Source organism: Triticum aestivum, chromosome 6A, assembly GCF_018294505.1.
Source record: "Triticum aestivum cultivar Chinese Spring chromosome 6A, IWGSC CS RefSeq v2.1, whole genome shotgun sequence".
In the NCBI taxonomy this organism is placed as follows: Eukaryota; Viridiplantae; Streptophyta; class Magnoliopsida; order Poales; family Poaceae; genus Triticum; species Triticum aestivum.
Window position 1 is genome coordinate 474,232,280 of NC_057809.1, and position 16,916 is coordinate 474,249,195.

Genomic DNA, 16,916 nt, shown 5'->3' on the forward strand with positions numbered 1-16,916 from the left:
TGCATATACATACCCTTGTAGATCGCGTGCGGAAGCGTTCAAGAGAACGGGGATGATGGAGTCGTACTCGCCGTGATCCAAATCACCGATGACCAAGCGCCGAACGGACGGCACCTCCGCGTTCAACACACGTACGGTTGGGAAGACGTCTCCTCCTTCTTGATCCAGCAAGGGGGGAGGAGAGGTTGATGAAGATCCAGCAGCACGACGGCGTGGTGGTGGATGCAGCAGTGATCGCAGCAGGGCTTCGCCGAGCTTCTGCGAGAGGGAGAGGTGTAGCAGGGGAGAGGGAGGCGCCAAGGCTTGAGGTGCGGCTGCCCTCCCTCCCCCCCCCCCATTTATATAGGCCCCCTAGGGGGGTGCGCAAGCCCTAGGAGATGGGATCTCCTAGGGGGGGCGGCGGCCAAGGGGGTGGAGTACCCCCCAAGGCAAGTGGAGGCGCCCCCTCCCCTAGGGTTCCCAACCCTAGGCGCATGGGGGGCCCAAGGGGGGGCGCACCAGCCCACTATGGGCTGGTTCCCCTCCCCACTTCAGCCCATGGGGCCCTCCGGGATGGGTGGCCCCACCCGGTGGACCCCCGGGACCCATCCGGTGATCCTGGTACAATACCGGTGACCCCGAAACTTTCCCGATGGCTGAAACTACACTTCCTATATATAATTCTTCACCTCCGGACAATTTCGTGACTCCTCGTGACGTCCAGGATCTCATCCGGGACTCCGAACAACTTTCGGATTACTGCATACTCATATCTATACAACCCTAGCGTCACCGAATCTTAAGTGTGTAGACCCTACGGGTTCGGGAGACAAGCAGACATGACCGAGACGATTCTCTGGTCAATAACGAACAGGGGGATCTGGATACCCATGTTGGCTCCCACATGCTCCTCGATGATCTCATCGGATGAACCACGATGTCGAGGACCTAATCAATCCCGTACTCAATTCCCTTTGTCAATCGGTATGTTACTTGCCCGAGACTCGATCGTCGGTATCCCAATACCTTGTCAGTCTCGTTACCGGCAAGTCGCTTTACTCGTACCGTAATGCATGATCCCGTGATCAACCACTTGATCACATTGAGCTCATTATGATGATGCGTTACTGAGTGGGCCCAGAGATACCTCTCCGTCATACGAAGTGACAAATCCCAGTCTCGATTCGTGCCAACCCAATAGACACTTTCGAAGATACCTGTAATGTACCTTTATAGTCACCCAGTTACGTTGTGACGTTTGGCACACCCAAGGCACTCCTACGGTATCCGGGAGTTGCACAATCTCATGGTCTAAGGAAATGATACTTGACATCCAGAAAAGCTACAGCAAACGAACTACACGATCTTTGTGCTATGCTTAGGTTTGGGTCTTGTCCATCACATCATTCTCCTAATGATGTGATCCCGTTATCAATGACATCCCCATGTCCATAGCCAGGAAACCATGACTATCTGTTGATCAACGAGCTAGTCAACTAGAGGCTCACTAGGGATACATTGTGGTCTATGTATTCACACATGTATTACGATTTCCAGATAATACAATTATAGCATGAATAATAGACAATTATCATGAACAAGGAAATATAATAATCATTTTATTATTGCCTCTAGGGCATATTTCCAACACAATCGTGCATTATGAATTTCCAACTGCTGATGCTCTAGAGGCTAAACTAGTGGTAGAAAGAGATTCTGCTTTTGCACTTCGAGATGAAGTTGACATGTTGAGGAAGCAAATAGCACAATCACAAGAAGTACTCAAGACAACCATTAAATATTAGGTGGATTTCAAAATGAAGCAAGCTGAGACTGACCAGATTGTTAAGGTCCTGAAGGAAAAAAGGAAATTAAATTCCTACTTGGTAAATCATAGGTGAAATGTTCTTTCCATAGTTGAATAACCTTTGCATTGTCTGTTCATGTAATCAATCAAACCATTTGTTTTAGAGATCATGTAATAATTGTTTTTTTTTTGGTTTGTAATTTTATTTGAGCACAAGTCTGTATTAATTGATAAGACTCGGAGACATTTCATTTGCATTGTTGTGCCAGACCTACAAATATGCCAATCAGGCTGAATGTGCATTCAGCAATAGTAGTAGTATAGATGGACCATAAGTGGCATGCATCGGAAAGGGCAAAAATGCTGGCTAAAAACAGGATGTTGTTGTAGCCAAAAAAAAGTCAGCGGCCTAGCTTATGTATGTTAGTTGATATTATTGATCCATATACTCTATAAGTGTTTATATGTCGGTTAGTTCTGTACATTCTTGGTTGATTGACTCGGTATTTCAATCTTGATACATCGCTTGTGTACATATCTAAATGGGAGTACACATTATGCTGCGTGTGACATTTGAGTTGGACATGAAGTGTTCCAAATATTCAAATTCACCTTAAACTGGATTCTAGTTTCTGAATTTGAGTATCGGCATTTGTAAACCATATTCATATATGACAGTGGAATACATCTTTGTCGTCCTTTTGAAGATATATAAAAACACATAGAATGATTTATAAAGATTCATATAGGAATACAAAATGGATTCGAATTTAGTTGCCAGGCTAATCGTGGATGCTTATTGTCCCAAAATTTGAAAGAAGCAGCAAAATGTCCACTCCCACGTCGGCTGCCCGGAGCCAAGTGTTTGGGAGATGGAAATTACTCTCTACCCATTATACAGACAATCCATCGGCCCGATTTCCACTGCTCTAAATAGGGGTAGGTTAGTAACTTCAATTAGACGTGACACGACCGCCTCTAAGCCCATTCCGACACGGTGGGCGTCAAACATGGGCGGCAAAACTCATTTGATTCAAGCTCGTCCGAAAGACCTCTGTTTCTCCCTCCATTCCCCATTCATACACGGTGGGCGGCAAAACAAACTCGACTCGACCGAAATCGATGTAGGCAAATATTTTCAATAGGGGCAGGTTTGTAACTTCACTCAGACGTGACACAACCGCCCTACCTGTCAGCCCCGTTCATACACCGTGGGTGCCAACCATGGGCGCCAACCACCCTTTCCTCGCCCGAAATCGCTCTGGGCAAATATTGGCAAGATGCGAGATTACCGTCCTATCCCCAACCGACGAGACGTCCAAATTTTAAACGGGGGCTAAGTTCGTAACTTTCCCATATTTTAGACAGGCACGTCCCAAAAACATGGTTCCCCGTACCTCTCCCTCCATTTTCCCATTCATACACCGTCCGCGCTAGAACACCCCATCCCCACACCAGCCTCCGTCCGCCACCCCATCCATCGCCGCCGTCCTCCACCACATCCATCGCCACCGTCCTCCACCATGTCGGAGCGCCTACCAAGACCGCGTCGTCCACTACTAGAGATGGATGTTTCTCATCCATGGCGACGGACCAATAGCCTTGCATCGTGTCCTCTCGCTTCATCGGCGCTGTCGTCCTCTTTGCCGGAGTTGCTCACACGACCTTCTCTTCCACCGCAACGGGACTTATCCCCTGATGCACCCATCTACCATCGCAGATCTGCTTCAATGCCACCGACAGCCATCGCACCCCTGATGCCTACACGGCGCCGCAAGAGATGTGGTACTTCATATCTCCTCAACTTTTTGATCTCAACCAGAAAATAGATCTTAACTTGGTTACTCTACTTTCTTTTCAGCTCTTAGAATTTAGTTATTATTTCGAAGCAAACAATGGATGCTAAATATCATTTCTCCGGTTTGCAGCTTCACTGCCATGGCACAACCATAATACGATTTAATTGATCATGCTTAGGGTTTAATTGATCATGTTGGTTCCGTGGTGGTTTCTTTAATAGAAATCGGAGGGGAAACCCTCTTTTGCTAAAAAAAATATGCTTAGAGTTTCCCCCTTTTATGATCACTATACGATCAGAATACGTGATTCGTGTCATAATAACACTGCTCCACCCATCAAGCTAAACAAGCTTAGTTCAAATACGAATCTGATATTATTAAAACAGAGTTGTTTAATTGGTCAGCTAAATGTTCCTAAATTAGTTTCAAAATGCATGTTCGCCGCTCGGGTGTGTATCTCTACAGGGTGCCCACGGTGGGCTGGCCCACCCTGAGATTTTGGGTCGTCCCAGGCCCCGATTCCCCTCTGTTCTGCTACGCGCTTCCGATCTCTACTCGCCCCCAGCCGCCTGCCTCGCCGGTGACTTGCCATCCCCGGACGGCATGACTCTAGGAGGAGACGTTGGACTAACAGGAGGCCAGGAGCCGCTCGCCCAACAGCGTCACCGCTGCCCGGGCGCGCCGCCGTGCCTACCTTCCCAGTCCGTTCAGGGCTCAGGCATGCAGCACCCACCAAGCCAACCCAATTTATCCTGAGATACGTCCTCAACACTCAGCAGCCACTCCTCATCACCCATTTTCTAATTGATTCATTACTCATTAGGCAGGACTGACATTAGGGTTTGTTGTGTGCTCAGTGCTATCTACACTTAATGGTTCAGATGTATTTCGGTAATCTTTAGTACCTCTAAAGTTCACAGGGTTTTCAAAATTCCGGCCCTCAGAACAGAAACTAGTCATTTTGGATTGTTGGTCGTAGTGACATTGACCCAGATTACTACTGCAAGCCAGGTTTGTTGACAATTTTACTTGTCTTTCTTACTCATTCGATATAATATCCAATTATTCACGTCGATTAGTTGCAAACAATAAGTGCTAGACAAACTTCTTCATTCAGATTTTGGACGGTCTCTTACTACAGTTACAATTCTGCATACTTGTCCTAGTAAGCTCACAAGTAAATGATTGATTCACTACATCTATGCTTGCCTTGTCATATTTGTTGTCAATATTCTTTTAGGGTGGACCACCCTGTTTCTAAATACTGGAACCGTAGACATGAGTGAATAGTATTTCTCTATGTGATCTCTTCCATCATGTGTGGGTAACGAACACTGCATTGTATAGAAAGAAAGTGTCATTTCCAGCTTTTACATAGGTTTCGATCTTTTACATGGAATACAATCTGCCTACTTGCTTTGTGTCGCACTACCAACACTCCACCCTTGAAGCTAAACATTACGCCACTCATAATTGCTTAGTTTATTTGTTCAAATACGAATTTCATATGATTCTAATGTTCCTACTTCAGTTTTGAAATGTGTGCCTGCCTGTTATAGAGACATAAGGGGTTTGTATTTCTGTGTGTGGTCTGGTCAGCACGGTTGGGGAGGTGAACTTTGCATATGCAGGGGTTTATAGGGAGACACTCTCCGAGTTGAATCCGCAATGCATTCCATAGATAATCTGACTACTTTTTATGTTTTCATGAATCTCAGATTCTGAACAGCATCATAATGATTATGAGCTTGCGCGCATGAAAAGAATAAAGCAGAACAATGCCATGGCTGTCAAACTTGGCATTAAGGGACTGAAATCAAGTCTGGATGCAATGCAATGCAAACGCTCTCCACCTACAGATTCATGCTCAGAATATGATCCTAACAGTGATTCTGAGCTAGAGGGAGACCTAAGTCAATGTAGCTCCCTAGTGGAGGAGTCAGAGGAAGATGCCCTATCTTATTCACCCATCAAGGTACTTGCTCTAACTTTCCAAGGTTACATTGCTCGCACATATCTTGCAACTGATGCTTTGCATTGCTTCTACTTTGTTGAACTGCCATTAGCTTAGTTTACACATCGTGTATGTGAATACGCCCTGCCTATCCATTTTCAGTACATATTCCATCTGTCATCATACCATATTTATCCATTCAAATGTTGTTCTTGTGTATCAGACGTTCAAAAGGAAGAGGGTGATTGCTGATCGTGGAGGAGCACAAGCAAAGTATTTGGAAAAGGTAGTGGCACCTGATAAATCAAATAGCCCATTAGGTGTAGTTGCAATATCACCTGACCCACAAAATACCCCAACTCTAGCAGACTCTAGCCCTACTACACTGGTCATTTCTGATGCCCCAACTCAGCAGACCCCAACTGCAGCAAACAGTATGATTATGCCAGTTGACATAGCACCAGCTGTACGACGCAAAACCCCCATTCCAGCAAAGAGTACACCAAATCCAGTTGCCAAATCCCTTTTCGAACCAGAGAGAGCCCCAATTGCAGCAAATAGGACCCCTGTTCCATTTCTTCCCAGTTTAGAAGACGAAGCTTATGTTGTTGTCAGGAACTTTGTGCGCATCTTTCCTTCATGGAAAGATTATACCGCAGACACAGAACAATTTCCAGTCTTCCTCCGCAACTTACGCGTAAGTAATGTACTAATGTTATTCATGGTCATTACTGCATATGTTTCTGCTGACAGAAGACACAAGATTTCATTCTTTTAAATAGGCGAGGAGCAAACTGGATTGTGATGACGAGCAAGGGTTGGTTGCGCTTTTCAAGCACTCGTTGATGAAGTATCGTTCCTACCTGAGGCAAGCGCACTTCGATGGCAAGCCTCTGAACGAAATTTCTGTAAAGTCTCCGGTGCTACATTTATCCGACGGTGACTGGAATAATCTTGTTACACATTGGTCTCGGCTGCAGCGTAAGGTACTGTCTATGATATCACATCACAATTTGAACTACATTTCTGCATTTGCCTTAATGTCTCACTTGTACGAAAACTGTTAGCAGAAGAACATTCGTTCTCAAGGGACCACAGAATCTCGCAACTATACTGCACACTGCATTGCTCTTGTGAGTACCTCTTGCCCTGTATGACCATACTTACTTTCATAGCTGTTTGATTATGTAGCATCACTGCACATGTTAGCCTCGTAATCGTCCATTTGGTGGACATTATAAGATCCGTATGGACTCTTACATAAATTTAGAATCAACCCAATGCTTTTGAAGAGGTTTAGCTCTGCAGTCCTCTTGTAAGGACTGAACGTGGTCTATCACTGTACTTACATTAACAGCTACTCCCTCCGTCCCATAATATAAGAACGTTTTGTACAGTACACCAGTGTTCAAAACACTCTTGTATTATGGGAAGAGGGATTGGTTCATTTTGTAGCATTCTGCATCTTATCTCCCTCGCCCACCATTTACTAAAAAGATCAGATCTATATTTAATCTTACCAACAAGTAGAATACACAGACAATGCCAGTGCAGAAGTGTAGCCCATTGCTCTTGTCAGTACATTTTGTCCTGTAACGCTTGTACTTCCAGGGATTGGTAGTTGATTATGTAGCATCAATCTGCATCTTATCTTCATTATCCTCTATCCCTTCCAGTATTATCATATCTATAATTACTCTCTACAAAATGTAGAGTACAGGCAATGCTTATGAAGAAGATTCTGTGCTGAAATTCTTGAGTTATCCTTCCCTTGACATGGAGAAGGGCATTATAAAGCCGGTGTTAACTGTTAATGTAAGTCAGTCCTTCTAAAGCCTTTATCCTCAACTGCTGTTTAATTTGCTCATACTCCCTATCGTTTACTGCTGTTTAGTTTGTTGTTTCTACCAAAATGCATGTTCGTAAGAACCGTAAGTTCTAAGTTTTACTTGTAAAACCAAATTCCTTATTCATACCATGCACATTACTTAATACTCCCTATATGTATGCTTGTTTTTGTGGATCTATAATCTAGTGTGTGGTGAAGCAGCCCACGTTTGCACCTTGTCATCTCCTGTTTTATCTTACTGATGTGGCTGATGATATGAACAACATGCCATGCACATTATCCAAAATAGATACAATGATTTTCTTTGCCCTTCATCTATGCTTGTTATGTTGACATGGTAATCCAGTAGTGTGGTGAAGCTCCCCGCATTATGAACAATGCCAAATTATGCTATTGATATTTTGAACTTACTCTTTATTTTCTAATTTGAAATTGGATAGAATTGACAGAACAGTTATCATCTTTGTTTATACACGTGCAAAACCTGTCATCTCTCTGCTTTGTTTCAGGGTGATATGCCTGATGGCATGCACAAGTCTGCTGAAGGCTGTGAGACAAACCCAACATATATTGCAGCAAAGAAGGCAAAACATCTTGAAGATAGCGAGACAACCCCAAAGTCTTGTCTTGATGCAGTGTTCAAGTTACTTGAGACTAACAGTCAGACAAGCTCACAGAATTCGTTGTCTGAATCAGTTCGACTTCTTCAGTCCCAAGTTCTAGCAGAAAGGCATTCTGCAACTCAACTTCGACTTGAAGTCCTATCTCTAAGAAAGATTGCGGAGAACACCAATGAGAACCTCATCGCTAAACAGCTACACCTGGAAGCTATGACCGACATGCTAGGCCGGTCTCACAGCCTTGCTCAGCAGCTTGCGCAGCAGTTCCCCCGCAAGGCTCACCTTTCTTGAACTGTCTTGGAAGTGGTCTTGGTTCAGTATTAGTTTGTTACGCTACAATGGTGCCCAGTTTTTGTAATCTGCTTCTTCGTTGCGCTTTATGATCACTGGTGGCGAACTTCGATGCCCAGTGGATGTAATATACCTTAAATCCTTTATTGTATAATGTAGGTTTATTCTTAGTTACTATGCCGTAGTTTCTTTATTGTATAGAGTAGGTTTGTTCTTAATTCCTACTAGTTACTGCCATCATTCGCTATCTGAAAAAAAATTAGATGTAGTCGACCGGACCGAAACATTCGACTCTAACGGGCCAGGTTTTTAGCGGGCCACAATTGGGCCGGCATGTGTCTTTCTTGGGCCCGAATGATTGGGACCTTCACACATTGCGCCAGGCCCAAACTTACACTGGCCTATATTTTAGTTGGGCCTTTTGTCGACCCAGCGCTTAGTTTGGCCCAGGTAGCGTTGGGCCATTAACAGGCTGAATATTGTACTGGCCTGTTATGGCCGAGATGAAACCACGGGCCTTTAGCAGGCCAAAATGCATGTTGGGCCTCAATTTTCACTAGTCGCCGACGGGCCTTCAGCAGGCCAAAATATAGACTGGGCCGTTTTGGGCCCAATTAGCTCATGGGCCATTACCAGGCCAAAACATATCTCAGGCCTTAGTTGGCCCACTGATATCATGGGCCTTTAAGAGGCTGAAAGCTTAGCACAGGCATCAACGGGCCGAATTACATGACAGGCCTTTAACAGGCCCAAAGTCACGTTGGGCTTAACTGTTGCCACCTTTAGCACGGGCCGTTAGTGGGCCTGATGTCCCGTCGGACCATATATGGCCCATGGGCAGCACGGGCCATTCCCAGACCGAAAGTCACACCAGGCTGAAATGGGCCCATGTCTACATCAGGCCTCTAACAGGCCGAAAGTCACTGGGCTGTAGTTGGGCCCAAATATTCGGCGAACAATTAACGGGCCAGATCTGGCTTCAGGCCGCAAATGGGCCCAAATATTGGGCGAACAATTAACGGGCCAGATCTGGCTTCGAGCCGTAAATGGGCCCAAATATTAGGCAAACAATTAACGGGCCAGATCTGGCTTCCGGTCGTAAATGGTTCTTTATTAAGCAGGTCGTTATTGGGCTGGCCCACTAGTACCTGATTAAGTTCTACGGGCCTTTGACTGGGCTGGCCTTTTTAACCTATATGGGCCTCTGTTGGGCCCAGCCACGTGTCGACGTATCATAGGCATGTCTCCTCCAATGGACGGGCGACATCTGGCCCACTAACAAGCTGACAGGTGTTCCCTTCGGCCAATCAGAATTTTCCACGTGGAAATTTCACATTGGTCAGGGCTGTTAACGGGTTATCGGATCCAAAATCCGACCCCGATAGCTTAACAGCGTTCCGTTACGGTGGATGCCACGTGTCGGTCACCCTTGAAGAAATCACTTCTATGACGCGCGATTTATCGTCATGGAAGTGGACACTTCCGTGATGATAATTTTGGTAATGTCATGGAACACTTCTACAACAGCACAGGTATGACTATCTTGATTCTGTCATAAAATCGTCATGGATGTACATGCATGACAAAAAACGCGACCTACTGTGACAAACACGTATCATCACGGAAGTGTATTTTTTGTAGTAACTTTGTATTGAGATCCAAAGAGAGAGAAGAAGCCATCTAGCTAATAACTATGGACCCTAAGGTCTGTGGTAAACTACTCACACATCATCAGAGAGGCTATGGTGTTGATGTAGAAGCCCTCCGTGATCGACTCCCCCTCCAGCAAAGCGCCGGAAAAGGCCCCAAGATGGGATCTCACGGGTACAGAAGGTTGCGGCAGTGGAAATAGGGTTTCGTGGTGCTCCTGAATGTTTTCAGGGTATATGGGTATATATAGGAGGAAGAAGTACGTCGGTGGAGCTACGAGGGGCCCACAAGGGTGGGGGGCGCGCCTCCCTGCCTCGTGGCCTCCTCGCTTCTTTCTTGACGTCCACTCCAAGTCTCCTGGATCATGTTTGTTCCAAAAATAACTCTCCGGAAGGTTTCATTCCATTTGGATTCCGTTTGATATTCCTTTTCTGTGAAACACTGAAATAGGCAAAAAAACAGCAATTTGCACTGGGCCTTTGGTTAGTAGGTTAGTCCCAAAAATAATATAAAAAAGGTAAATTAAAGATCGTTAAACATCCAAAACAGATAATATAATGGCATGGAACAATCAAAAATTATAGATACGTTGGAGACGTATCAATGATCGTTTAGTTTTATTGCTATTGCTTTCGTCATGACTTATACATATTCCTCTGACTATGAGATTATGCAACTCCAGAATACCAGAGGAACACTTTGTGTGCTATCAAACGTCACAACGTAACTGGGTGATTATAAAGATGATCTACAGGTGTCTCCGATGGTATTTTTTGAGTTGGCATAGATCGAGATTAGGATTTGTCACTCCAAGTATCGGAGAGGTATCTCTGGGCCCTCTCTGTAATGCACATCACTATAAGCCTTGCAAGCAATGTGACTAATGAGTTAGTTATGGGATGATGCATTACGGAACGAGTAAAGAGACTTGCTGGTAACGAGATTGAACTAGGTATGATGATACCGACGATCGAATCTCGGGCAGGTAACATACCAATGACAAAGGGAATAACGTATGTTGTTATGCAGTTTGATCGATAAAGATCTTCGTAGAATATGTAGGAGCCAATATGAGCATCCAGGTTCCGCTATTGGTTATTGACCGGAGATGTGTCTCGGTCATGTCTACATAGTTCTCGAACCTGTAGGGTCCGCACGCTTAACGTTCGATGGTGATTTGTATTATGAGTTATGTGTTTTGGTGACCGAAGTTTGTTCAGAGTCCCGGATGAGATCACAGACATGACGAGGAGTCTCAAAATAGTCGAGAGGTAAAGATTGATATATTGGACGAAGCTATTCGGACACCGGAAAGGTTTCGGATATTTATCGGGGAACTGAGGCATTACCCGGAACCCCCCCCCCCCTGAGGAAGTTATGGGCCATAAGGGAGTGGGAGAGGGCAGCCCGCAGGGTGCCCCCCCCCAAGGGAGTCTGAATTGGGCTAGGGGGAGGGGGTGCGACCCCCTCTTTCCTCTCCCTCTCCCTCTCCTTCCCTCTTTTCCCCTCTTGGAATAGGAAAGGGAGTCCAACTAGGATTGGGAATCCTAGTTGGGCTCCCCCTTGGCACGCCCCCTCATGGCCGTTGGCCTCCTCCCTCTCCTCCTTTATATACGGGGGCGGGGGCACCCCAAAGGCACATCAATTGTCCCTTAGCCGTGTGCGGTGCCCCCCTCCGCAGCTTACCACCTCGGTCATATTGTCGTAGTGCTTAGGTGAAGCCCTACGCGGATCACATCACCAACACCGTCGCCACACCGTCGTGCTGACGGAACTCTCCCTCGACCCTCTACTGGATCAAGAGCTCGAGGGACGTCATCATGTTGAACATGTGCTGAACATGGAGGTGTCATACATTAGGTACTTGGATTGGTTGGATCGTGAAGACGTTCGACTACATCAACCGCGTTAACATAACGCTTCCACTTTCGGTCTACGAGGGTACGTGGACACACTCTTCCCTTCTCGTTGTTATGTATCTCCTAGATAGATCTTGCGTGATCGTAGAATTTTTTTTAAAATTGCATGCTACGTTCCCCAACAGTAGTCAGCGTGGCCCCACCCTCATGCAGAGGGCCGCCGTGGCCCCTCAATGGCCCCACCTCACTTCCATTTTCTTAACTTTACTTATTTAAGATGGCCCTTTAACAATGATGAAAGACTGCCCTAGTACAAAGCATAGTTGAATTAATAATTACATACAATTTAAAGTTTTAAACAGAAATTGTGCATTTTTATATAAGCAAGAATAAGCCTACAAAAATGAAGTTTCCTAAGAAGGAAAGATTAGTGGCATTTGTATTAAGATTAAAGATGAAATAAAAAGGAAAGCAAAAGTTAAAATAATTAAGTTTTTAAGAAAGAATGATTTAGTGACATTGGTATTACCTTTTAAGAAGAAATAAAATGAGAAAAGAAAACTTGCTTCGGTCGAGCCTACCGATAATCAAATGAAGGAAAAGGGTGAGTCGCCTAAAATTCTAATATTGTGGTGGTGTCACCTTCAATAATAAATGAAAAAGATGAAGTTTTCTATGGAAGAGTGAATTTGTAGGACTGGTGGTACCCTTAAAAATAAAGAAAATATAAAAATAAATCAAATAATGAAAAAAAAATTGCACGCAAATTACACAGAAATTGCACTTTTTATAATTTGCAAAAATAAGCATATAATAGAGGATTTTTCAAGAAACAAGGTTTCATAAGAAGGAATGAGGTAGTGGCACTAGTATTACCATTAAAGAAGAAAGAAATTGAATTAAAAATAAAAATAAAATCAAAATAATTAAGTTTTCTAAGGAAGAATCAATTAGTGGCATTGGTACTACCATTAAAGGAGACATAAACTAAAAGAAAAAAGAAAATAAAAGAAAAATAATAAAGTTTTGTAAGAAGAATGAATTAGTGGCACTTGGTATTAGCCTTTAAGAAGAAACAAGATGGAAAAATGAAACAAATACTGACAAAATTTGCACACATTTTACACATAAAATACCCCTTTTCTAATATGAAAGAATAAACATGTAATAGTGAATTTAGGAAGAACAAAGTAATTTTTGTAAGAACTAATTAATTAGTGTCATTGATATTATCCTTAAAGAATAAATAAAATAAAAATAAAACAAAATCAAAATAATGAAGTTTTCCAAGAAAGTGTTAATAAGTGACTTTGGTATTAACCTTTAAGAAGAAATACCATGTCAAATAATAAAATGAATAACGAAAAACTTTGCCCACAACTTACACAGAAAATGTGCCTTTTCATAATATGCAAGAATAAGCATACAATAGTGGAATTACACAAAATAACTTTTTTTCTAAGAAGGAATGAATTATTTGCATTCGTATTACCATTAAATAAGAAATAAAATTCAATAAAAACAAAATAAAAATAATGAAGGTTTCTAAAACCAATGAATTGGTTGCTTGGGTATTAACCTTTAAGAAGAAAGAAAATGAAACTACATAAAAATGAAAATATTTTTTAAGAAAGAATGAATTAGTGGCTTTGGCATTACACTTTTAATAAGAAATAAAATAAAATAAAAATTAAACCAAAATCAAAACTATGAGGTAAAAACAAAAAAACAAATAATGAAGGTTTCCAAGAAACAAATAAATTACTGGCTTTGATATTACCCTTTAAGATGAAAGAAAATGAAATAAAAACTAAAACAAAATTAAAATAATGAAGTTTCGAAGAAATAATGAATTGGTGGCTTTGGTATTACCTTTTAAGAAGAAATAAAATGAAATATAAACAAAGAAATTCAAAATAACAAGTTTTTCTAAGAAAGAATGGTTTAGTGGCATTGGTATTACCTTTAACAAGAAAGAAAAATAATCTAAGAAAATTGAAATACTGACATTTTCTAAGAAAGAATGAATTAGTGGCATTGCTATTACCCTTTAAGTAAATAAAATCTAAAAAACAATGACAGAAAGTGTACACAGCACACAAAAATTTTGATTTTTAATACATGCAAGCAGAAACATATGATAGTATATTTTTTTCAAAAAATAAGTTTTCAATGAAGGAATGAATTAGTGGTATTGATATCACCTTAGAAGAAAGGAAAATAAAATAAAACTATAAAATTTAAATAATAAATTTAAATAAGAATGTATTAGTAGCATTGGTATTACCATTTAAAAAGAAATAAAATTTAAAAAACAAGCACACAACTTTGCACTAAAATTGCACATTTTTAATACGCAAAGATTAACCATATAATAATGCAATTTTGACACATATTGTATACTATTTGTGTGCATATATTTACACTCACCCAACATCACAAAACTATCCATGAAATTTAAAGAAACATGTAATAAATAAAAAGAAAAAAACAGAAAAAACAAAACAAATGGGAGAAAGGAGAAGGTTGGGTCGCGCCTAGTAATGGGCTTCGACCCGTTAAGGAATCAACTGACCCAAATATGTGGTCGGTCAATTTAACACAATGATGATGGGATTGCTTGGACTCAGGCTAGGGCAAAATCCCTGCTCGGCTTGTCGACGCTTGCAGCGGCGACACTTGCAAGTGTCGTTTCTCTTTTTGGAGGCGCTGCCATGGCCTCTATTCGTACCCCTCTTCGAGCACAAGGAAAAAATTCTTGATCTGGTTCTTCGGATCGGATGACGGTGGCGTCAGGGCGTCGCTCCCCCTCTTGAAGGCACCATCTTGCTTGCTCGCAGGGTCCCTGGTGTTGGCTTTGGAGACGATCGACACCTTGTCAGTTTCGACTTGCCCTCTATCTAGGATGGTGGTTTAGCTGTGTTTCTTTCTGTTTGGGCTGAGCATCCCTTTGTTTCGCTGCTCCGGGTGCCATGCCCACGCTTTCTCATGTATGTGTTCGTGTCATGTGTTCTATCTTCCTATGCACTCATTCTGCTCTTCTTTTATCATTGAAATGATACCCAAACTTTACGTATTCGCGGGAAAAAATTTAACGCAGCCCAAACACCTCAGAGAACCAACAAGAAATCCCTAATAAACCAACTAGAAAAAAATAACAGCACGAATAGCAAAGCAATATCAACGGCACACAAAATCGACTGGCCGAAAATAAAATTTCAGGCAACCTACATGCAGCTAAATTGGTTCTGTTTCTAGCGTTGTCGCTGCGTGCTCGGGCCTGCACACGGTGAGAACCTTCAGTCCTTCACCAGATGTGCGTGCGGAAAATATTTATACCGCCCATGGTCACGGGTGCATTCGTGTTGTGCGATACCGATCTCAGTGCGGCGCGTACACCCGGCACGAGAAGCTAGACCTGCGATCCCTCTTGCTACCCTTGTTCTTTGTTCTGTTTCCGTTCTTTTTTAAGCATCTTCAGCCATTCGGTCTTTCAGGATATCAAAAAAAAGCGGCCTAAAAGCGAGCCGGCGCTAGATCGGTTTCTGGAATTCGTTTCGCCCCAATCATGCCCCAGGTACCGCCCCCCAAGGCGCCCCATATTCGAAATCCATTGTTTCCGCTCAAAGAAACAATAAACAGGCGATCATCGCAATAGTTCGGCGATTCGGTGCTACAGTTCGGCGATCAAATAAAAGGACAAGCAGTAGTTCGGCGTACAGAAAAGGAAGAACGCGGAAGGAGTACATCAAACGTCGAGCTCAACCTCCGGCGGCGTCGGCGGCGGCGTACGCGGGCTGGAAGGAGTCAGCGCGGCTTCCGGGCTGGTCGGCGCGGCTTCTGTGTTGCAGGGCGCGGCGGAGGCATCGTCGGGGGGGCTGGGCGTCGCAGAGGCATCGTCATCAGCCGCCGGGCTGGGCGGCGGCGTTGGCGGCGTCGGTATCTGATTCAGGATGAGGCCGCGCTCCACCAAAAACCACACCTTGAGCTTCTCGTCGCCGCTCTGGAGCATGTCAGCGCCACCCATCAAGAAGGCGAGGTCGTTGTTCCTTCTCTTCGCGTCTTGAGCTTTGAGTTTCGCGGCGGCGTTGGTCCGGAGCAAGTCGAGTTTGACGGCGCTGTTCGTCATCAAAACAACCCACCTCGCCTCAGTTTTCTCTTCTCGCTGAGCGGCCCTGGTCTTGGCGTCGGCGAGGCAGTGTTCGATGGACTCTTGCACGCGCGCGGCAGCCGACTCGGCGTATTTCGCCTTCTTGGCACCTTTGTTGCCGTCCAGGCGCCCGTCGGCTGCGCCCGTGGTCAGCGCGTCCGGCTTGTACGTCTCTTTCGCTTTGGCGAGGGTGCGTCCGACGGCCGCCCATTTCTCGCACTTGTCGATCCGCTTGAAGACGTGAAGGTACTTGAACTCTGCGTCGATGTTGTCATCGCGGAACATGGCGAGCATGCGTAGCAGCTGCGCAGAAGGAAAGAACATCAGTCGGCGTGCTGGGCACGCGCACGGCGGAAGGCAGCAGTAAGGACGGCGTGCGATACCTGATCTTCGACGCTGGTGCCGCTCTCCGGGCAAGCCGCGACCTCCTCGACGATCCCATGCCATTTGTTGCACGCCGTTTGGATAAGCCCCCAATGGTTCGCCATCGCCTTCGACCCACGCTTCATGTGCACGCTTTTAAAGTAGGGGTCGACGAGCTTCCGCTCGTCGAACTCGATCTTGATGCGGTCCCAATACGTCTCGATGCTCTAGTTCGTGCCCGTGACCGGGTCGAGGCGGACGACCTTCCACGCTTCGGCGAGGCACTCCTCTTCCTTGGACGCCCACTTGATGCGTGGCTCGCCGGGCTTGGCCGCCTTCTTCTTCTTCTTCTTCTTCTTCTTCTTCTTCTTCTTCTTCTTCTTCTTCTTCTTCTTCTTCTTCTTCTTCTTCTTCTTCTTCTTGCCTTTCCTCTCGGCGCCGGTTCCTCCTCCTCCTCTTCCTCCTCCTCCGGCTCTTCCTCGCCGTAGTCGAGCTAGTCGTCCATGTCGCCGAGGTCAATCGAGCCGTCCTTGGTAGTGAACCCGGGGGAAGCGGCGGCGGCAGCCGAGCCGGCTGCGATGATGTCCTCCATGTC